The sequence below is a fragment of the Oncorhynchus mykiss genome, chromosome 4 (genome assembly GCF_057628025.1).
Source record: "Oncorhynchus mykiss isolate SJ-2025 chromosome 4, ASM5762802v1, whole genome shotgun sequence".
NCBI lineage: Eukaryota > Metazoa > Chordata > Actinopteri > Salmoniformes > Salmonidae > Oncorhynchus > Oncorhynchus mykiss.
The window spans coordinates 77,595,707-77,620,693 of NC_143025.1; the positions used below are offsets into that span (position 1 = coordinate 77,595,707).

At 41.9% G+C, this 24,987-nt stretch overlaps 1 protein-coding gene across 5 annotated transcripts in view; it reads right to left on the reverse strand.

The window, feature by feature from the left end:
• Positions 1-24,771, reverse strand: part of LOC110522439 (kelch-like protein 29) — a 408,191-nt gene extending 383,420 nt beyond the window's left edge. For 3 of the 5 annotated variants that reach the window (XM_036976046.2, XM_090233068.1, XM_090233067.1), the window contains exon 1: positions 24,412-24,771. The gene's annotated coding sequence lies outside the window, so the exon portion shown is untranslated. The remainder of the gene's footprint in view (positions 1-24,411) is intronic. The other 2 variants (XM_090233075.1, XM_090233073.1) reach the window with 2 other exon arrangements.
• Between the last annotated feature and the right edge of the window lie 216 nt (positions 24,772-24,987).

Sequence of the window (24,987 nt, forward strand, 5' to 3'; positions counted from 1 at the left end):
CGGTGGGTTTGTGCCCATAGGTGGGGATGTCTGGTGAGGACCTGCCTTACAACAGGCCTACAAGCCCTTAATCCAGCCTCTCTCAGCCTATTGCGGACAGTCTGAACACTGATGAAGGGATTGTGCATTCCCGGTGTAGCTCGGGCAGTTGTTGCCATCCTGTACCTGTCCCGCAGGTGTGATGTTCGGATGTACCGATCCTGTGCAGGTGTTGTTACACGTGGTCTGCCACTGCGGGGGCGATCAGCTGTCCGTCCTGTCTCCCTGTAGCGCTGTCTTAGGTGTCTCACAGTACAGACACCGCAATGTATTGCCCTGGCCACATCTGCAGTCCCTCATGCCTCCTTGCAGCATGCCTAAGGCACGTTCACACAGATGAGCAGGGACCATGGGCATCTTTCTTTTGGTGTTTTTCAGAGTCAGTAGAAAGGCCTCTTTAGTGTCCTAAGTGTTCATTACTGTGACCTTAATTGCCTACCGTCTGGAAGCTGTTAGTGTCTTAACGGCCGTTCCACAGGTGCATGTTCATTAATTGTTTATGGTTCATTGAACAGTGAATGAAGATGAAGATCTGTGATGTTATTTGGATATTTACGAATTATCTTTGAAAGACAGGGTCCTGAAAAAGGGACATTTTTTTGCTGAGATTATATACACAATATAAGTATGACTGGGAATAAAGATATGTATCAGTTGGTCACAGATACCTTAAGATTTTGTATTTGTTTTAATCACAATGGGCATCAGGATCTCATCATGGTATCTCTGTACATTCAAATTGCCATCGATAAAATGCAGTTGTGTTCGTTGTCCATAGCTTATGCCTGCCCATACCATAACCCCACTTCCTCCACGGGGCAATGTGATCACAACGTTGACATCAGCAAACCAAACATGTGGCCTGCGGTTGAGGCCAGTTGGATGTACTACAAAATTCTCTAAAACGACGTTGGAAGTGGCTTATGGTAGAGAGAAACAGATTATGTGGCAGCAGCTCTGGTGGACATTCCTGCAGTCAGTTTGCCAACTGCACACATTGTGTTGTGTGACAAAACTGCACATTTTAGGTGGATGGATTATCTTGGCAAAGGAAAATGCTCACTTAAAGGGATGTAAACAAATTTGTGCACCATGGAACATCTTTTACTTCAACTCATGAAACATGGGATTAACACTTTACATGCTGGGTTTACATTTTTGTTCAGTGTATTATCTTCGCACATTTTACAGTATAACCATATGCTGAATGCTGCAATGCTTTTTTAAAAACTAAACAGAAAAGAAGCAGCAAAACTATAGTAAAATTGGTATTTACTGCCACTTTTTTGCTTCTACATGCATTATTTTATTAGAAAAAGGCACCCAAAAAAGCCCGTAGGAAAGATGTTCACTTTGCCATGAAATTAGGGATGTTTTTCCATTACTCCTCACAAGATCATTAACTACCTCATTGACTTCTCCTTATAGATTTACATAGAGCCTCCTTTTGCTCCGAGCAGACATGAGCATTTCCTTAATGGATAAGTAACCTCATCCCCAGGCTTGAATTGCTGGCCCATAGAGCCTGGAACCACTATAGTGGGACTTGATAGGGGTGTGGTTAAAATCGAGGTGGGAGAGTGCGTGAGTGAGCATGTCACAGCTGTATAGATGAGACTTCAAGAAAATGGCAAATCAAAATATATGTGTTCTATCACATTGATCAGATTATTTTTGGGAAGCACAATTTGATTGAGTTCGGGCATATAAAGTTTAGTGAAACCTACTTCTAAAATACATACTTTGACTTGTTTAAATGACTTGTGCTGTTGGCGCTTTTGAAGTCCACAATGTAAGGGGAGGGTTCTAAGGGTTATGCTAGATGGGAATCGACAGATCAGCCAATAAAAACTGGGGGTTCAGACAGACCAAAACTAGGAACTAACAGACAGACACACAGAGGAACTAACAGACAGACAGACACTGTATGAAAACAAAAGTCACATTAATAAAGACAAAATCACAGATTTATATATCTGTAAACTAGGATAAAATCACAGACCATCCTTGAGACATACATGTAATTTAGGCCTGTGTTAACTGAGATGCATGCTCATCTTTGATTTAACAACTGCTTAAACTACACAAGACACATTGCTCTATAAAATGAAAGAATAAAAAAAAAAGTTCAATTGTCCTCCAGCATTATTTTACACAAGTCACTGTCATTCAATTCAAAACAGCACAGCAAAAAAAAAAAAAAAAAAAAACTGCCATGTAACCAATTACTGCTAAGATCTCAACAGGAACTCAAGCAATACTGGGCTCCCGCGGGGCGCAGCGGTCTATGGCTCCCGCGGGGCGCAGCGGCCTATGGCTCCCGCGGGGCGCAGCGGCCTAAGGCTCCCGCGGGGCGCAGCGGCCTAAGGCTCCCGCGGGGCGCAGCGGCCTAAGGCTCCCGCGGGGCGCAGCGGCCTAAGGTTCCCGCGGGGCGCAGCGGCATATGGCTCCCGAGGGGAACCTATGGCTCCCGAGGGGCGCAGCGGCCTAAGGCTCCCGTGGGGCGCAGCGGCCTAAGGCTCCCGTGGGGCGCAGCGGCCTAAGGCTGCATCTCAGTGCTAGAGGCGTCACTAGTCCTTGGTTCGATTCCAGGTTATATCACAACCGGCCGTGATTGGGAGTCCCATAGGCAGCACACAATTGGCCCGGCATCATTAGGGTTTGGCCGGGGTAGGCCGTAAATAAGAATTTGTTCTTAATGGACTTGCCTAGTTAAATAAAGGTTCAATTAAAAAAATACATCTAGTTTAATGATCAATGGATTAAAATAACTATCTGACTGAGAAACAGACTTTCAGGCATAATACATACATTTTAATGGAATTTCTCAATCACCAGAGACCAATTAGGGTTTGAGAGATAGATTATTAAATGGTGGGTCTAACTTGGCCAGCCACTGACTTAATTTGAGACAAGCTGCCGGGGTTGATTTAAGTGTTTCAACTGTTATCACTCTACAAAAAAGTTCAAGGCCCAAAGCCTTCGCACTCAAATTCAAACAGAACCTGAAGATTCAGAGGGGACACAGAATTGTAAGCGCTTTCTTTTTCTGACAACACAAATACATTGTGTCATTGATCTTGATTCCTACACATTACAGAGAGAGTAAATGCTGCGTATTAGTCTTCTGTACTTGTCAACCAAATGGCTCTTGGCTAACAGCCTTAGGGACAGCAGAGGGATTTTTCTAGTCATATCAAAAGGCTACTATTACAAAGACCAAAGAATGTGTTCAGAGAGAGGAATGAATACCCTACTAATGTTGTGAAAATATAAATGTTTTCCTCAGAGGGCTATAGCGTTACACACCAAAGGGCCACAGGCATCAGAGACGAGATGTCTGCTAATCATGGCCAAAGCTTTCTATTAAATAAAGTCAAATAAATTCTATTAAAACCAGGGTCAGTTCTACGATCAGAAATATGTTGTTTTCCTTTGAAGAAAGTGAATAGGGGTTATACATACAGGGCATACAGGTTCCATAGAGACTTTTAGACCATTTCTTTGTCTGCTACACCATGGTACACAGTGGCCTGTGAAGGATGCTGAAGTAACTGTGTTTGGAATGTGCAACTTTGTTTCACCAATATCATATATTTGTTCCATTTTCACATTCATAATTGTGCAGCCTTCCGGCTGCATATTTTAAATGAATGTGGCAACATACCACTTTCTCCACTGCACTGTTCATAGTTTATCAATAACACACCGCTTCTATGGAGACGCTCACCTGAGCATTTCAGTAAACAACTTTTCTATACATTGCTAGATGCTTAATGTTATTTAGAACAAGTAATGAACACCGTCATCATTCACTAGATAGGTGGCCTACTCAGCATTGGCAGCATACCGCACGGCAAGTAAATCACAAATGAAAAACATCAGCTGGATGTGTTAGAAAATGGTAAATGGCCAATTTGATTCCATTGCGAAGTACATGGCGTAAAATACAAACACAATGCATATACAGAGTATTAAAGGACTCAGACCACACACACAACCCGTGGACCCATGATTTATGTATCCTCTTAACTCAAGAGCGACCTTTACACTCCTACCCTGCATGAGTATGGAAATAAGGTATTGCTGCAAGTCACTTATGTACAGTATACTTCCATTAGCTATAAGCTAGTTAGGAAATACTTTAACTATAGAGATGAGTTTGTAGTTTCATGGGAGACTGAGCAGGGCTGTTTGAAGAGGAGGCCATCTTATTCACCTGTCCACTAAACAAAATGTCCCTTCTTAGGATTAATAACAACTACTAGTATTGAGGCAAGGACATCCTCTCCATCAGTGTAGTAATAGTAAAGTACTGTAGACTATACTACTACAAAGGGGATGTCCTTACCTGAAAACTGAAGAGATGGTAACACCTAAGTGGGCATGCAACAAGAGCAGGTGTTGGATACTTATATTTGCTGTTTGCTACAGTACATTGCAGTCAATGATACCCATATTGCTTACGTCAGTCACAAAACTGAAATAGTTTACGCAATGCTCCCAAGCCTAATCTGATTTGTCCTGCTCTTACCCTCACCTCATTGGTACAAATCATATTTGACTAGTTTGCAGTTCCCCTAAGCAATGATATGACGGATCCAGTTAGTCTAGTATCCGAAACAGCAGCAAAAAGTCAAACATTTACTCATGACATCCTGTTTCTGTGGACCATTTAACACAACTGTCTGTCCTACTAAACTAATCAACTATTCTTCTATTAGGTCAAGTTGGACTGCTGTGATCCCACAAATAGGCCATGATATTGTCAATTCATGGATGGCCAATTCATGGGCCTGGGTAGTGGATTTTGGATTGAAATGAGTTTGTGACTTGTTCCGGTGACTGGTAAAGGATGTGTGATGGTGGCGGCCTGGGTAATATCAGGTTAAGTCTGCCTGCAGGAAGGAGGAAAGGAGGCTGGCATGAGAATGACCCCTCCACCTTAAGACTGATTCGCTAGGCCTCTCTCTCTCACTCGCTCACACACAGCTCCCACCAAGCACCTCCTGAAGGCACATTCAATTATTCAATTTTAGATAAATTACATAACACTCCTGTACCCCTCTTAAGGTCCAGCCAGTATTCTCTCTCCTCTCAAACATATTCCTTCTCTTAAAACGCATACAGAGCACACATTACTCAGGAATAGATTTTAGTATTTCATTATGGACAATGTTTATTCCAAAGCAGCGACAACCTAATAAAACACACCTTATTAAAAAGAGACAGTGTGGTCTATAAAGGAGATAGACACCAGGGGAACAGTATAGTTGCAGTCACAGGCTAACATAAATAAAGACAACAAGATAGAGTTGAAAGCCACACTCTGAAAGACCCTCAAAGAGTGGGTCATCAACATTCTTTTGCATTTTTCTTTTACAATGGAGCCAACACCAATAATTTTTTACATGCAAATATCTTGATTCCTACAATAAGGTAAGACAGTTCTACTAAATGTATAAGTCAAATTCCTCAAACTCCAAGGAGTACCATGTATTAGTTTGAGTCACTGGACATCTTAGACTGTGGCTTTAATGGGAGTCTTTATTAATAAACAAAGGATGGCGAGCTAGCCAGGATTTGAGATTTTTTTATGTCCACCAGGCAGTGTCCCAGGACACCAGCTCTCTCTCTCCTGTGTGGAGTTAGTAAGCCATGTCATCATGTGAAGCTAACGAGTTTAACCTGCCACCCGATGAGACCGCTCACCGCAAAGCAGGGTCACACCTTGCAGGGGACTTCTTACAAAAGGCCCAGTTCCAAACCAAAAGGGCCAGTAAGTAAGTATTTCACCGTAGTCTACACCTGTTGTTTACGAAGCATGTGACCTTTGTCTTTGGGCTAAACTTCGATTTGATTTTGATGATTTGATTTAGCCTGGACCCAGATCTATAAGTGCTTTAGCCTGGGCCCAGATCTATATGTGATCTGTAGGCCTATAGTGCTTTAAACTTTGACTATGGTTGTCATACCATGTGTGGATGTAACTGAATAGAATGGTTTGTACTTGTCGTGGACCAACGCCACCACTCGTTAAGAGGGTGCAACAGTGTCTCTACTTCCTAAGGAGGCTGAAGAAATTCAGCATGCCGCCTGGGTCCTCTCCAAATACTACCACTGCACCGTCGAGTGTCCTGACCAAATGCATCACAGCCTGGTACGGGAATTGCTCCGTCCACGATTGCAAGGCCCTCCAGCGGGTGGTGAAGACGTCCCAGTATGTCACTGGGACAATGCTCCCACCCATCCGGGACATTACTCAAAACGGTGACTGAGGAAAACACACAGCATCAAGGACCTCACACCACAGCCACAAGCTTTAGTCTCCTCTGATTCTCCTCATCTTAGCACACACCCACACAATGCATTCGGAAAGTATTCCGACCCCTTGACTTTTTCCACATTGTTACGTTACAGCGTTGATCTAAAATTGATTTAATACACATTTTTAAAAATCGTCAAATCTACACACAATACCCCATAATGACAAAGTGAAAACAGGTTTAGAAATTTTTGCAAATGTATTACAAATAAAAACAGATACCTTATTTACATAAGTATTCAGACCCTTTGCCATGAGACTCAAAATTGAGCTCAGATGCATCCTCTTTCCATTGATCATCCTTGAGATGTTTCTACAACTTGGAGTCCACCTGTGGTAAATTGCATTGATTGGACATGATTTGGAAAGTCACACACACCTGTCTATATAAAAGGTCCCCCAGTTGACAGTGCATGTCAGAGCAAAAACCAAGCCAAGATGTTGAAGAAAATGTCCGTAGAGCTCAGAGACATGATTAGGTGAGGCACAAACTGAGCAATTGGGGGAGAAGGGCCTTGGTCAGGGAAGAGACCAAGAAGCCGATGGTCACTGACATATCACCACAGAAAAACTCTGGCGCTAAAAGAAACTTCCAGTAGGACAACCATCTCTGCAGCACTCCAGGAATCAGGTCTTTATGGTATAGTGGCCAAATGAAAACCACTCCTCAGTAAAAAGGCACATGACAGCCTGCTTAGAGTTTGCCAAAAGGCACCTAAAGAACTCTGACCATGAGAAACAAGATTCTCTGTGGGTGTTTTTCAGAGGCAGGGACTGGAAGACTAGTCTGGATCGACAGATGAACGAAGCAAAGTACAGAGAGATCCTTGAAAACCTGCTCCAGAGCGCTCAGGACATCAGACAAAGTTATCCTCCAATAGGACAACGACCTTTAGCACACAGCCAAGACAAGACAGGAGTGGCTTCGGGACAAGTCTCTGAATGTCCTTGAGCGGCCCAGCCAGAGCCCGGACTTGAACCCAATCGAACATCTCTGGAAATACCTGAAAATAGCTGAGCACTCCATCCAACTTTGTTTTACCCCTTTTTCATGGTATCTTATTGGTAGTTAATCTCATCGCTGAAACTCCCATACAGACTCGGGAGAGGCGAAAGTAGAGATCCGTACGTCCTCTGAAACACAACCCAACCAAGCCGCACTGCTCCTTGACACAACGCCCACTTAACCCGGAAGCCAGCCACACCAATGAGTCGGAGGAAACACCGAACACCTGGTCGATGGGATAAGGACATCCCCGCCGGCCAAACCATCCCTTAATCCGGACGACGCTGGGCCAATTGTGCGCTGCCCTATGGGACTCCCGGTCATGGCCAGCTGCAACAGAGCCTGGACTCAAACCCAGAATCTCTAGTGGCACAACAATCACTGTGATGCAGTGCCTTAGACCACTGTGCCACCTGGGAGGCCGACCCCATCCAACCTGAGAGCTTGAGGGTCTGCAGAGTAGAATTGGAGAAACTCCCCAAATCAAATGGTATCTGTCACATGCGCACAACGGTACAACCTTACAGCAAAATACTTACTTACAAGCCTTTAACCAACAATGCAGTTAAGAAAAAGTGTTAAGAAAGCATTTACCAAATACGGGTATGACACTACAAGCATGGCACACCTAAGAAGATTCGAGGCTGTAATAGTTACCAAAGGTGCTTCAACAAAGTACTGAGTCAAGGGTCTGAAGGGTCTGAATACTTCTGTAAATGTGATCAGTTCTTTTTGTTTTTTTGCTTTGTCATTATGGGGTATTGTGTGTAGATTGATGAGAAAAAGGCTGTAATGTAACAAAATGTAGTCTGAATACTTCCAAATTCATGACACACACGAGAACTGCTGCTACCAGACTCTTGTAATACTGCTCAGTTTATACACTGCCCCCCCCATCCCCAATACACATGTAAATATTGTACCTTCCTGTACTATACTTATGCTAAAATGTTTATTCTATTCTGAGACATTTACTTAATGTTCGAATTCTTATATTTTTCAAATCCACATGAAGTGAAGAGGCTAGGGGTAAAAACCCAGGACTTGGTTTGCAATTGGTTGATAGTCTAATCAGTGTAGCATTTGGCCCTGACACCCAGGTTGCCAGCCTGCTAGTTTAGAGGCTAATGAAGCCAAAGCATATTGAGGGGAGGGGAAGGGTAACATTGGAGCTAGCTTCTGGAGGGGATACCAAATAACCCATGACAACTATCTGAAAAAGCCCAAAGTAACAATGCCTGCTCAATGGAATACACCAAGGCAGAGCTAAAAATATCTACAGGCTGGCTGGAGCCTATATGGATGAAAATAAGCTGTTTCACTTAGCATCCATTGCATTGTTCCCATCATATAAATCATAGATTACAGAAAATAGGCTAAATCAATTCCAGGCCATCAGCTGCCAAGGGTAAATCCATTTCAATCACTTTTTGACAGCACCCCTTTTGATTTAAACAAAACCTTCCATACATATTTGCCCGAAGTGCTCAGAACATGTTTTTTTAGACCTGAAGTTGACTTATTTCACATACCCCACCATACACTCATAGAAAAAAAATGTGCCATCTTGAACCCCAAATTGTTATTTGGCTGTCCCCATAGGATAACCCTTTGAAGAACCCTTTTTGGTTCCAGGTAGAACCTGTTCCACAGAGCGTTCTACATAAAACTCAAAAGGGTTCGACCTGAAAGCAAAAATGGTTCTCCCTGGAACCAAAAACGGTACTCCTATGGGGACAGCCGACCTGGAATTTGCTCAGTGGCACAAAAAATGTGAGGGAACATTGCACATGACCATTAAGTTGACATTTGATGGTGGGTGGACCAGCGGGTCATCTTTGTGGTAGTAATTATAAAAATTGTAAATGAATAAAGGTTAAAACGTTAAATTGCCGTCGTCTGAAGTAGGGCTGTTAGGGTGACCGCCATTACCACCAGTCACTAGTCTTGACCGCAGTCATATTACATTTGACCATTGCAGCTGGTCATTAGTAGCCTACCAAACTTGCTAATGGCAATTCACTAATGGCTTGGTACTCAGCTCTATTGTCCCTCTAATAATCCATTCATCAAATCGACAGTGCTCTCGGGAAGTATTCAGACCCCTTAATTTTTCCACATTGTTACGTTAAAGCCTAATTCTAAAATTGATTAAAAATAAATACATCTGCACAGAACACCCCATAATGACAAAACAAAAAAAAGTATTGCTAATTCATATATATATTTTTTAAATCTGAAATATTACATTTAGATAAGTATTCAGACCCTTTACTCAGTACTTTGTTGAAGCACCTTTGGCAGCAATTACAGACTTGAGTCTTCCTGGGTATGACGCTACAAGCATGGCAGAACTGTATTTGGGGAGTTTCTCCCATTCTTCTCTGCAGATCCTCTCAAGCTCTGTCAAGTTGGATGGGGAGTGTTGTTGCACAGCTATTTTCAGGTCTCTCCAGAGATGTTCGATCAAGTTCAAGTCCGGGCTCTGGCTGGGCCCCTCAAGGACATTGAGACTTGTCCTGAAGCCACTCCTGCATAGTCTTGGCTGTGTGCCCCCACCATGCTTCATCGTAGGGATGGTGCTAGGTTTCCTCCAGACGTAATGCTTGGCATTCAGGCCAAATAATTCAATCTTGGTTTCATCAGACCAGAGAAACTTGTTTCTCATGGTCTGAGAGTCTTTTGGCAAACTCCAAGCGGGCTGTCATGTGCATTTTACCTTGGAGTGGATTCCGTCTGGACACTACCATAAAAGGCCTGATTAGTGGAGTGCTGCAGAGATGGTTGTCCTTCTGAAAGGTTCTCCCATCGCCACAGAGGAACTCTGGAGTTCTGTCAGCGTGACCATCGGCTTCTTGGTCTCCTCCCTGACCAAGACCCTTCTCCCCCGATAGCTCAGTTTGGCCGGGCGGCCAGCTCTAGGAAGAGTATTGGTGGTTCCAAACTTCATCCACTTAAGAATGACGGAGGTGACTGTGTTCTTGGGGATCTTCAATGCTGCAGTCATTTTTTGGAACACTTCCCCAGATCTGTGCCTCAACACAATCCTGACTCGTGACTCTACGGACAATTCCTTCGACCTCATGGCTTGATTTTTGCTCTGACATGTACTGTCAACTGTGGGACCTTATATAGACAGGTGGGTGCCTTTCCATATCATGTTCAGTCAATTGAATTTACCAAAGGTGTTCTCCAAGTTGTAGAAAAAGCTTGGATGATCAATGAAAACAGGATACATCTAAGCTCAATTTCAAGCCAAGCTTGTAATCACTGACAAAGGTGCTTCAATAAAGTACTGCGTAAATGGTCTGAATACTTATGTAACCGTGATCAGTTTGTGTTTTTTTTAAATACATTTGCAATAATGTCTAAACCTGTTTTTGCTTTATTATGGGGTGTGTAGATTGAGGGAAAAAAACTTGTATAAATTTTAGAATAAGGCTGTAACGTAACAATGTGTAAAAAAGTCAAGGGGTCTCAATACTTGGAGGGTACTGTACATCAGATTTCCTCTGCCACTGCATATAATTGGAAACTGATGGGCTGATTTAGCTGCACAAGAATGTAAACCCTCTAAATGTAGCCTAACAAATCCTGAATCCCCCCAAAATCTAAATGGTATGCGCTTAATACAGTGGAGTTAGTGTCAAAACAATATACATAACTATTATTATTGCTTACACCTTCCTAAAGATCAAGGTATTTAAATTCACGTAAGGGATGCTTTTTTCTTCTTTGTTTTGATAAAATTGGAGGTAGGCTATTTTATGTACAGAAAACACATTGGCTGCATCCTTGCAGCAGAGATAGTGCCCCTGACGCAGTCTGTGGTTGTTGGGCATTCAGGGTTGTGTCACTGAGACCATTCTAGTCTCTGTAGTCAAACCGCAGACTTTTAGTGTTATGATACCAGTGCCACAACCCCCCGGAGCTCCTGTGCGAGAGAGGGCAGCTGAAGAGACTGCCTTTCATGGTTCACTGGTTTCTAAAGAGGCTTGCGAAACCACACAGCTAGCTTGTGGCCTTTCGCCCCCATCTACATTAGCAAGTATATTACCCTTCACAATAGCCTCCATTGCTAGTTAAATATTCTGCATACTCATCCACAGTGAATATCACCATAGCTGAATGAGCGGTGTTGAGGGCTGAAGGAGAGGTCTTGGGATAAAAACATTCAGAGCGAGAGAGAGATAAAGATTGAAGTCCCATTTGGCCTTTTGCTCTAACGCCTCGCCGTACTCTCTTGTTTGCACTGGCAGCCATATAAAGTCAATTTCCCCAACGTGTTTATCTGACTGTTGGTACAGCAGTAGCATGCTCTTGGTTTTTAAAACCTTGTACGGTCTAAGCCTGGCATTGCTACTGGACTCCAAGGGCAAAGACAAGGAGTAATATAAATACATTTTTAAAAAGACAGAGGGGATCCGGCTTCTGTCCGGGAGAGGGATTATTCCATTCCTGCTATTTCTTCCACTCACTAATAACCAATAAATTGAGATTTTTTAAAATTTTGAATTTTTAAATACAATCAAGCAATGAGAGTAGCCTAATCCTTCTCCAAATGTTCTCCCTGTACCTAGAGAGCTAGTGAGTTAAGACACAGGCAAAACAATACTACCAACCTTCTGTGTCACTTTCCTCTATGACAATCGACATAGGTCTTACACAGTATCCTCTATCCATAATCTGTTTTCTCCATTTTGTCTTTACCAGTAAGGTTTTTGAAACAGCAAAAATTATTTGATTGTTCCAAGTCCACAACAATGCTTAAACCACATCAGGAGACCAAATTTGGGGTCTGGGAAAACCTAAGACATTTAGATTTTTGGTTGTCGTTACCCTTTAATTCAACTGTGCACCAGCCAGAGACCGTTTGGTTAGCAATATTCCTGGAGTGCTCATGTGACTGCAGATTTTACAAAAAAGACTGGATTGATGAAAATAATCATGATATAAATTCTGCCAGGTAGGCATAGGTTACTATGTATACTGAACAACAAAAAAATACAAACACTACATGTAAAGTGTTGGTCCCATGTTTCATGAGCTGAAATAAAATATTCTAGAAATGTTCCATACGCACAAAAAGCATATTTCTCACAAATTTTGTGCAGAAATGTGTTTACATCCCTGTCAGTGAGCATTTATCCTTTGAGAAGATAATCCATCCACCTGACAGGTGTGGCATATCATGAAGCTGATTAAACAGCATGATCATTACACAGGTGCACCTCTAGCTGGAGACAATAAAAGGCTGCAAGATGTGCAGTTTTGTCACACAACACAATGCCACAGATGTTTCAAGTTTTGTGGGAGCGTGCAATTGGCATGCTGACTGCAGGAATGTCCACCAGAGCTGTTGCTAGAGAATTTAATGTTAATTTCTCTACTATAAAAGCCGCCTCCGAAGTCATTTTAGAGAATTGCAACTGCAGACGAAGTGTAAGCATGCCAGCCCAGGAACTCCGCATCCGGCTTCTTCACTTGCGGAATCATCGGAGACCAGCCACCAGGACGGCTGATGAAACTGAGGAGTATTTCTGTCTGTAATAAAAGCCCTTTTGTGGATAAAAACTCATTCTGATTGTCTGGGCCTGGCTCCCAAGTGGGTGGGCCTATGCCCTCCCAGGCCCACACATGGCTGCACCCCTGCCCAATCATGTGAAATCCATAGATTAGGGCCTAATGAATTCATTTCAATTGATTGATTTCCTTATGAACTGTAATTTAGTAATTGAGAACCTTTCTATCTTTCAGAAGATGGTTGTCATTAGCATCATCGCTATCGGCTACACAAAGTGGTAGACGAACGCGCACACACACGGGGGTATTCCTGTGCCCTTACCTTTTCAGAAAGTAGAAGGAAAATACGAATCACAGATTTGTTCATGTTTTATGATAATCTTTGGCAAATTAATGGATTTTCTAATTCGTTTAATACATTTAGTTGACTTCATACTAAGTTCAATACATTTCTGAATATTGTTGAATTCTGTTTTAATGTCTGAATTCCATGATTCCGTTCACAATGCAGATTTTTTTTTAGGGCCTGTCGTGCCAAATACTCTCACCCTGCCCAAAAAAAAAAAGAATTGTCCCCTCCCACTGCGTCACAATGGGATTCGATGAGTTCTAGCTTCCGTTGCTACTACGGCTGTTGCTAGAACTTGCACAATTCTGACCAGCCTAAGTAATGAACCAAAGCATCCATTGCTATGCTGGTTGCTTAGCTCTATTATTAGCAGTTCTAGTTCACATCATAAGCGCTCAGTCTGCACGAAAATATTACCTCAGAATCGCTCTCCAAGGACGGTGTTTGACTGACTACCCAGTGCTTCAGAAGAACGAAAAGACTGGAAGAAGAACACTTCTTTACCATATAGTTGTCTATATAAGAAAATATTGTTATACATGAATAAATAAGATGTTTTTAGATTAACATTGCTTTCTACTGTACTTATTAACCCCAGGCTGCCTAGTCAGCTAGCTAGCTAGCTAGCCAGACAGTTTTATTTAGCCAACGCTAGAAATTCAGGGTATGTAAAAAATAAAAACTAAGCAAATCAGTTAAATTCTTATTTACAGTGACGGCCTACCCCGACCAAACCTGGACGACGCTGGGCCAATTGTGCACCGCGCTATGCACCGCGCTCACAACCGGATACGGGTAAGAATGAAGTAATATTCTCTAACACTTTAATATGTTAGGGGTGGACCTCATCGGACCCTTCACAATATTCAGGAATGGCAAAAGCTGTCATCTGACGGCGACCAATCACGTTACCAAGTGGGTGGAGGCAATGATCATTAAGGTCAGTAAAGGAAGAGAATGTGCTTAACTCCAAATTCCCTTCTGTAACCCATTAAAAAGGGTTATTGGAACTAATATTCCTAATATTAAGCACATTACTTCTATTTAAAACATGGCTGGCGTGAAAATGACCCACGAGAAAAGAATCCTTCATTCACCATTTATGTATTTTTCCCGTTGCCCCTGTTGAGACAGGCGCATAATAATGGTCCATTTAAAATAAATAACTCAATTCTCACAGATATTATTTAGTATATGTAAAGACCAGATTAAATCAAGAATAGTGTGATGGGTGGCAATATTAGCTTATCACTTGTGAATGCCTTAAGCTAGGCATCAAACAGCGCATGCTTTTTTGTGCAACTTTCTCAAATTATAGTCGCACACCTCATGTAGCCTAGCCTATAGGTTTTGATAAGGTTTGTATCACAACTAAAGTGTCCAAATAACTTCTTAAAATTAACCACATTAATCCGCTTTACAACCGGTGTAGAGCCTAACTGGCATACATATGCAGCGCTTGAGTTTCAAGTTTGGGGAAGATAATTTTTCACCATAAAAATGCACCTTCATAATAAAAGCATTACATACAAATCACATGTGTGGTCACTTTTTAGAATGGTGTTTTCCTGCTAATGGAACATTCCTGCTTATAGCCTACTACAGTGTGCGCATTGTTGTGCTTATAATGTGAAGAAATAGCCTAATAGTTTGTCATCAACATTTTAAGCTAAACGTTCTCATGTGTTGTGTCAGGCTCATTGCTTAAAAAGTTTATGCTAGTGGTTTTATTAATTTAGGATCTATCACATCCCACAACTATCCCAGACTATGTTTGGAATATTTATTTCTCGCACAGAATAGGTCAACTTTTGTACCATGCAGGATAGTAGATTGACATAGGCTAGTGCTTTTGCTGTTCGTTAGGCCTACTCATCTTGTTGGAATACTGTAAAGCTCGCCGCCATTGGACTCTGGAGCAGTGGAAATGCGTTCTCTGGAGTGAGGAATCACGCTTCACCATCTGGCAGTCCGACAGACTAATCTGTGTTTGGCCAATGCCACGAAAACGTTACCTGCGCCAATGCATAGCACCAACTGTAAAGTTTGGTGGATGAATAATGGTCTGGGCCTGTTTTCATGGTTTAGGCTAGGCCCCTTAGTTCCAGTTAAGGGAAATCTTAATGCCACAGCATACAATGACATTCTAGATGGTTGTTTCTAAAACTTTGTGACAACAATTTGGGGAGGGCCCTTTCCTGTTTCAGCATGACAATGCCCCCATGCACAAAGTGAGGTCCATACAGAAATGGTTGGTTGAGATCTGTATGAAAGAAATTGACTGGCCTGCACAAAGCCCTGACCTAAACCCCAAGTCCCTACAGGAATGTTCCAACATCTAGTGGAAAGCCTTCCCAGGAGAGTGGAGGCTGTTATAGCAGCAACAGGAGGACCAACTCAACACTAACATCTTGGGTAAGGGGCAGTATTTTCACATCCGGATGAAAAGGTGCCCAAAGTAAACTGCCTGTTACTCAGGCCCAGAAGCTAGGATATGCATATGGTAGATTTGGATATAAAACTCTAAAGATTCTAAAACTGTTAAAATAATGTATGTGATTATAACAGAACTGATATGGCAGGAAAAACCCTGAGGACAAAACATCCCAGTTTGTTTATTTTTAGAAGAAAAAAATTCTGCCTACCACTATTTTCAATGGCTGTCACTATTATAAGCGCATGAATGAGAGCGCGTTCTTTGGTATTTTTCTCCGGTAAAGACTAACGATTCTCCGCCTTAAATGTGATCGTTTATTTACGTATTAGGGTACCTAAGGTTTGATTATAAACGTTGTTTGACTTGTTTATTAGTAACGTTTGGGATTCATTATGTATGCATTCCGATGGAGGGAAACTGGGTGGATTATTGACTGAAGCGCGCCAGCTAAACTGAGTTATGGATATAAAAGGACATTATCGAACAAAAGGACCATTTGTGATGTAAAAAATGCCTTACCTTTGATCATCTTCTGTTGTCACTCCAAAAGGTCCCAGTTACATCTCCATTTCAGACTTTTGTGTCGCACCTGCCTGGCTGAAACATGTTTTTCATGGTCTTGTATGCGGGGCGCTGTCTTCAGGTAATTGCAAGGTGTGCTTTCGCCATAAAGCCTTTTTGAAATCTGACACAGCGGCTGGATTAAGAAGTTTAGCTTTATTTTGATGTATTACACTTCTGATTTTATGAAAGTTAAATATTGATAATTCTGCCCATTAGAAGTTAATACCCATGATTTTGGAATGAGATGTTCGCAGAGCAGGTGTCCATTAATCCATTCTCTCACAGGTAGCGTGTGTCAGACTAACAGGGACAGGTAAGTCCAGGCACTGGACACTGTTGAGGTTCCTGTCACTAGTGTCCAACAGGGCTGGGTAAGGCCAGCTACCTCCGTCACACTTCTGGTTAGACAATCTTACAAATGATCATGTGCAAGCTCATTTACAGGTGTAGCATCCAGGAGTGGAAGGCCTCCTCATGGTGGGTGCCATCACCATGCTGTCAGCAGTACCCACACTGGCACAGGGGTTTCTTCACATGGTTAGCCTTGAGATTGACTACTGGGTCACGTTAAGTAACCTCCACTGCCAGGTAGGTACTGTTAAGGTGTATGACTCTCAGTGGTCATAACACCACCACAGAGTTTCTCACAACTCACCTCATCTTTTCCAGGTACTGTCCCTTAACTCAGTCATCAACCCCACTGACATAAAAAATGTTTCTGTCTGCCTTTAACATCATTGCATGTCTAATCAAATATTTAAACGTAAATAATTCAATAACTGTATATTTATATACCTGATTAAGATGTAATTGCTTATCTTTTGCCTACCCTGTTCCCTTTAACATTACTCCCACCCACTTCTCTATTCCACCATAATTCTGTATTTTAGTCTGATTGCCATGTGAGTACAAAGAAAAACAGCAAAAATAAATTAGACACCTGTACCAAAAAAATATAAAAGTTTAATAAAGGAATCTTAAATATTGCAAGGTTTCACAAGGTGTTCATTGTTGTAAATATATCCCTTGAACATATGTTTGTTTCAAATGATTAATTGTTGTATACTAGGAACTAAAATAGATACACATCTTTAGCTTTTAAAATACCCAAAAGAGCATTTAATATCATACAACAGAATCTGTATGAAGTTGGTTCTGAATTCAGGTAAAACAAAATGCATGGCATTTTCAAATGCCAGACCGGTTACTAATCATGTCATTGCTACATTGGATGGACATACTATAGAGCAAGTCAAAGTGTACAAATATTTGGGTGTGTGGGTTGATGACAAGTGGAGCTTCACTGTTCATGTGGAGAACTTGATAAGGAAGCTCAAGCTGAGAATAGGTTTTTATTACCGGCATAAGGCTTGTTTTTCACTGGAGGCCAGGAAGGAGCGGGTACAATGTACATTACTGGCAGTTTTAGATTTTTGTGATGTTTTACGCAGACAACCCTGAGAGCACTTGATTCAGTATATCATGAGGCCCTCATGTTCATTACCAATCAAAAACGTCTCACACATCATTGATCTCAACAGCGCCGTTGCCTGGTTATCATTGACCTTGCGTAGGCTTAAAACACTGGTATACACTGATTTGTAAGGCCACACTGGGTAAACTGCTACTTTATCTGCTATTTTTTAATCAAGTCAGTAAATAAATATAAATTACGGTCCCATTCTCATTTGCTTTGAACAGTACCAAAAATTAGAACAGGTCATTGTAGAAATAGTTTTAATTACTCAGCTCTGTAGTCCAGGAATTCTCTCCTGAACATTTTAAAATGTGATGATCTAGTCACATTGGTAGAGTTTGACATTCGTGTTTTTTTTAAGTAATACGTAATTGTTGTACTGTATGCGTTTCTATAGTTTTGTTTCATGTTGTGTTGGTGTACATACAGTGCCTTGCGAAAGTATTCGGCCCCCTTGAACTTTGCGACCTTTTGTCACATTTCAGGCTTCAAACATAAAGATATAAAACTGTATTTTTTGTGAAGAATCAACAACAAGTGGGACACAATCTTGAAGTGGAACGACATTTATTGGATATTTCAAACTTTTTTAACAAATCAAAAACTGAAAAATTGGGCGTGCAAAATGATTCAGCCCCTTTACTTTCAGTGCAGCAAACTCTCTCCAGAAGTTCAGTGAGGATCTCTGAATGATCCAATGTTGACCTAAATGACTAATGATGATAAATACAATCCACCTGTGTGTAATCAAGTCTCCGTATAAATGCACCTGCACTGTGACAGTCTCAGAGGTCCGTTAAAAGCGCAGAGAGCATCATGAAGAACAAGGAACACACCAGGCAGGTCCGAGATACTGTTGTGAAGAAGTTTAAAGCCGGATTTGGATACAAAAAGATTTCCCAAGCTTTAAACATCCCAAGGAGCACTGTGCAAGCGATAATATTGAAATGGAAGGAGTATCAGACCACTGCAAATCTACCAAGACCTGGCCGTCCCTCTAAACTTTCAGCTCATACAAGGAGAAGACTGATCAGAGATGCAGCCAAGAGGCCCATGATCACTCTGGATGAACTGCAGAGATCTACAGCTGAGGTGGGAGACTCTGTCCATAGGACAACAATCAGTCGTATATTGCACAAATCTGGCCTTTATGGAAGAGTGGCAAGAAGAAAGCCATTTCTTAAAGATATCCATAAAAAGTGTTGTTTAAAGTTTGCCACAAGCCACCTGGGAGACACACCAAACATGTGGAAGAAGGTGCTCTGGTCAGATGAAACCAAAATTGAACTTTTTGGCAACAATGCAAAACGTTATGTTTGGCGTAAAAGCAACACAGCTGAACGCACCATCCCCACTGTCAAACATGGTGGTGGCAGCATCATGGTTTGGGCCTGCTTTTCTTCAGCAGGGACAGGGAAGATGGTTAAAATTGATGGGAAGATGGATGGAGCCAAATACAGGACCATTCTGGAAGAATGGAGTCTGCAAAAGACCTGAGACTGGGACTGAGATTTTTCTTCCAACAAGACAATGATCCAAAACATAAAGCAAAATCTACAATGGAATGGTTCAATAATAAACATATCCAAGTGTTAGAATGGCCAAGTCAAAGTCCAGACCTGAATCCAATCGAGAATCTGTGGAAAGAACTGAAAACTGCTGTTCACAAATGCTCTCCATCCAACCTCACTGAGCTCGAGCTGTTTTGCAAGGAGGAATGGGAAAAAATGTCAGTCTCTCGATGTGCAAAACTGATAGAGACATACCCCAAGCGACTTACAGCTGTAATCGCAGCAAAAGGTGGCGCTACAAAGTATTAACTTAAGGGGGCTGAATAATTTTGCACGCCCAATATTTCAGTTTTTGATTTGTTAAAAAAGTTTGAAATATCCAATAAATGTCGTTCCACTTCATGATTGTGTCCCACTTGTTGTTGATTCTACACAAAAAAATACAGTTTTATATCTTTATGTTTGAAGCCTGAAATGTGGCAAAAGGTCGCAAAGTTCAAGGGGGCCGAATACTTTCGCAAGGCACTGTAAATTGTTGTCTGAAACATTGTTCCCTCCTGCTGCTATTGGACCAGGTCTCTCTTGGAAAAGAGATGTTATCTCAATGACAAAAACCTTTCAAAAAATAAAGTTACTTTTTTTAAACACATTAAAAGAGATGCAGAGCCTTCTGAAAATATTCAGACCCCTTGACTTTTTCCACTTTGTTACTTTACCGCCTTATTCTAAAACGGATAAAAAAAATAAAACTCAGCAATCTACACGCAATACCCCAAAGAAAAAAAAAAAAAAACTTATTTACATAAATATTCAGAACCTTTGCTATGAGACTCAATGGATTTTATTTATTTAACTAGGCAAGTCAGTTAAGAACAAATTCTTAGTTTCAATGACGGTCTACCCTGGCCAAACCATAACGACGCTGGGCCAATTGTGCGTCGCCCTATAGGACTCACAATCACGGCCGGTTGTGAAACAACCTGGAATCGAACCAGGGTCTGTACTGATGCCTCTAGCACTGAGGTGCTCTACCACAGACCGCTGCGCCATTCAGCATCCTGTTTCCATTGATAATCCTTGATGTTTCTACAACTTGATTGGACATGATTTGGAAAGGCGCACACACACACACGCCTGTCTAAATAAGGTCCCACAGTTGACAGTGTATGTCAGACTAAAAAAAACAAGCCATGAGGTTGAAGGAATTGTCCGTAGAGCTCCTAGACAGGATTGTGTCGAAGGCACAAATCTGGGGAAGGGTACAAAAACAAAAAAAAAAAGATTCTGCAGGGCCATACTGAGCAATCGGGGAAGAAGGGCCTAGGTCAGGAAGGTGACCAAGAATCCGATGGTCACTGACAGAGCTCTAGAGTTTCTCTGTGGAAATGGGAGAAACTTCTAGAAGGACAACCATCTCTGCAGCACTCCACCATGCAGGCCTTTATGGTAGAGTGGCCAGACAGAAGCCACCTCTCAGTAAAAGGCACATGACAGCCCTCTTGAAGTTTGCCAAAAGGCACAAAGACTCTCAGACCATGAGAAACAAGAGATTCTCTGGTCTGATGAAACCAAGATTGAACTCTTTGGCCAGAATGCCAAGCAACACCATCCCTATGGTGAAGTATGGTGGTAGCAGCATGTTGTGGTGATGGGTTTTTTTTAGCGGCAGGGACTGGGAGACTAGTCAGGATTGAGGCAAAGATGAACAGAGCAAAGTACAGAGGGATCCTTGATGAAAACCTGCTCAGGACCTCAGACTGGAGCGAAGGTTCACCTTCCAATAGGACAACGACCCTAAGCACACAGCCAAGACAATGCAGGAGTGGCTTCAGGACAAGTCTCTGAATGTCCTTGAGGGGCCCAGCCAGAGCCCGGAATTGAACCGGAGCGAACATCTCTGGAGAGACCTGAAAATAGCTGTGCAGCAACACTCCCCATCCAACCTGACAGAGCTTGAGGATCTGCAGAGAATAAATGGGAGAAACTCTCCAAATACAGGTGTGCCAAGCTTGTAGCGTCATACCCAAGGAGACACGATACTGTAGTCACTGCCAAAGGTGCTTCAACAAAGTACTGAGTAAAGGGTCTGAATGCTTATGCAAATGTGATATTTCAGTTTTTGTAATACAATTGCCATTTTTTTAAACTGTTTTTCCTTTGTCATTATGGGGTATTGTTTATAGATTGATGAGGGGGGGGGGGGAAATTATTTAATACATTTTAGAATAAGGCTGTAACGTAACAAAATCGGGAAAAAGTCAAGGGGTCTGAATACTTTCCGAAGGAACCGTAAAGAGAACAATACTTGTGCCCCATCCATTCCATGCCAGCTAGACAAGCCATTGTATGAATTATATCAATTTGCATATGAATGGAGTGGAAATTAGCTGACTTTGATCTGTAAGGTATGTAACGTGTCAAGCAGATTACACATTTTCTTTGCTATTTCTTAAACTAGCAATGTTTAAGACATCGATTTCATGTTGTTGAAATGTTAACAAGGTACCCAAAAGTAGTTTGAAGTAATGTTGTCATCTTATTAGCTTAACAAAACTTGTTTAAAAAGCTAAATTGTCACAGAAATCAGATTTCTTTGCATAGCGGGGATGAAAAGAATGTCATTTAGGTCATCACACGTTGATATAGCAACAAACGCTAATAGTTTATCGAATTCCATTGTAACACTTTTTGGCAGGGACACACCATTTGTCATGACAAGCCCTACAACTGCAAGTGTATTAGTATTACAAACTGAAAGAACTGCACATGAATTGCCTGCCTGCGTTTCATCCGAGGTCCTACAGAAGTTCAACCAGCCCAGCTCTGTCAGAGACCAAAATCTAACCAACACAGAGCCAAGACAAGCCTCTGTCTCAGAGATCATATAGTAGATTTAAACTAGGCATTCCCAACACACTTTAAGAATTCCCTGATGGTGATGTATGTTTATCACTGCAGAGAGGCAGACACACTTCATGGTGCACTTCCTGGATTAACCTGAAAAGATTCAATTACCAACATATACCCACACACACCCTTACTTTTCTGCCACCACAGCTCTACCCCTTCATAAAGGCTAGTTATTGTAAATATGTAGTGCCAATCCTGCCCCTATATTAAACTGAGGTGAGAAGCCCCTGTTAAATGAGCACAGCTCTGAGACAAATGCATTGTCTCACCTCATCGACTCCAGATCCCCCTGCCTCTTCTGAGATGACTGCTATAAAAGCCCTTAATCCCAGGCTTGATTCACATTACATGCTAGCTTTACCAATGTAATGTTGACCATGGGAGTGTCCCACCCCAGCGTATCGTACCTTAATAAACACCTGAGAAGGGGGCTTTTAGTCATTGAGAACAATTGCCTTTTACAATACTGACCTGGTTACGTCCACCTCAGAATGTATAGGAGACCAGCAACACACTATATGTTGCTAATATAGTGCATTTGTGTTTGATGAACAGCTAGGTCTGTTTCTGAGTAGATTGTGAGTTGAAGAGTAAGAAATAAAATACTTTGTTTTTCAACGCACATGCAGTTCAGTACTGGTGTGTTACTGCTATAGTACATGGGTTATAATAAAGTTTAGTTGCAGGTGTCAGTATGTTAATGTATACCACATTAACAGCCAACTAGTGTACTTCATTTTTCAGTCAGTTTCATAAACAATGGTTGTCCAAAATGCTGCTTGGCATCTTAAGAGTTATCTTGTAACATGTGTTTAATGGTCCATGCACATTTGGGCTAATGAATTAGGCTACTGCTGGCAGTGTGCTGTGAAGAGATTGTGCAGGGATTACTTCTGTGACGCATCAATATCCATCTCTAATATGTACAGAGAGACTAATATACACCAACTGTATAATGTAAATGAGGATTCACAGCATTGTTTAGCCTACATAGTGGACGAGCCTGGTGATGCGTTTTGTATCTATTCAATATCTCAGACAGTATTGTAATACATGGCCTTGCTACATAGCAAACATAATGCTGCTAGTGACAGCAACTAAGAGACCAGCCTGACCTCAAAGACTAGACGTAACATAGTATATGTAAATCTGACATTCAAATTTGTATATGTTAAGTTTTATGGTTAAATAAGACAGAAGGTTACTTAAGCCAAAAACAAAAGGAGGTAGTTTAGTTGGAGGATGCAAATCAAAGGTTATTTGTTCACATTATTCAACTTTATCATTTTTGTTAATTAGCAACTACTTAACTACCATGTTGGCTAACCCTTCCCCTAACCCAAATCTTAACCCCAAACCGAGGTAATGTTAGCCACCTAGCTAACATTTGCATACCAAATTGCAATTTATCATATGAAATGGGTGATGGACACCTGCAAATGAACACATATCATATCATACTAAATGGGAAACAGATTTACTTTTACTATGTCATATGTCATGTCTACCCCCAGGGTGAACAGGAGAGGATGTGCACAAGAACGTTTGGGGAAAAATAACCCCATCCTTTTTATTGGGGAAATGGAAGAAGAGCCTGTGACCTGACTTCTGCTTTTGGACGTTAACAAGGCCGCACTCCATTTTAACTCCTCCTCCACATTTACTGGATTGGTTGAACAGTGTAGAAGAGAACCTCCCTGGACAATTTCTATTATATCATCAGGACCTGAAAGAAAGAACCGCGCTGCTCAGGCGCATCTTTTACGCCTGCTAATTTAGGTTAGGCAAGAATAAACCATAAAGATAACAATACTCGTTCTAGCTGTAGCCATTCTCAGAACCAGAATCTAGGGTTCAGAACCTTATCTACCACTTCAACATGGACCTAGCTTGGGCTTTCTATTATTCCGACAATACCTAGGAGTTAAATTGTTTTAAAAAAAATGCACATCCAGCCCATGCCCCAGCCAACAACAATGTCACACTGACCCCAGTTATAAGCCCTAGCAGGAAGTTATCTAGCAGAGGGTCATGGCTAGAAGGGATCGCACAACATGAGAGCCGCAGCGCCCATTTGCTTAGATTATTTAGCTCAGCAAGGGGTGGCACAGATTAACCTTCACACACATTCAGGCAAAGCACGGGACATTCTCATAATGAGACAGGTCCTGCGTAAAGCGTAGCCTAAACTCAGCCTGACACGGACCACATAAAAAATGCATAAAGTAGGCCTATAGTCTTTCGTGCCCTGACACGCAGTTTATCCTTACCTCCCTAGTCGCAGTTGAGCTTCAGCACCGGCGTTCGTCCTTGTTTCACTGCCTATACGACGCTTATCTTTGAATGATGTTTTAATCCAACAAAGACTGTTGCATTTTACGGCTAAATGTATTATGTTGCCTCTTGCTTTAGCCCTTCTGTTGCCTGTCAGGTGTCCGCTGTTTGCGGGCTACTGTCTCTCCGTTGACAATTGTGAGCGGAGTGGTCGGGAGTTTTGGCAGATGCCACAGAACGCGTCTTTATCCGATCCCTACTCAGCGTCGGTTGGTTAGATTCGAGCGAATGCCTGGTGGGACAGACACACCGTGTGGCTACTTTACTCCCCGATACCGCTCCTCCCCTTTTGCTTTGGCTTTCTGCAGAGCCCTACAGCGCCTCTCACTTGTCTTTGTATAGAACTACATAAACTTACATCTTGGAAAGACTGCATCTTGGTAGCTTTATTTACTGCGGTGTTCACTAAAAAGCAGAAACATTCGTTGCGGAGAGCTGTGGAGTCGACCAAAAGCCCACCTGAGGTCAGGTGTCCAAACGGCGGGAAAAAATAGATTATTTTGTGTCAATTA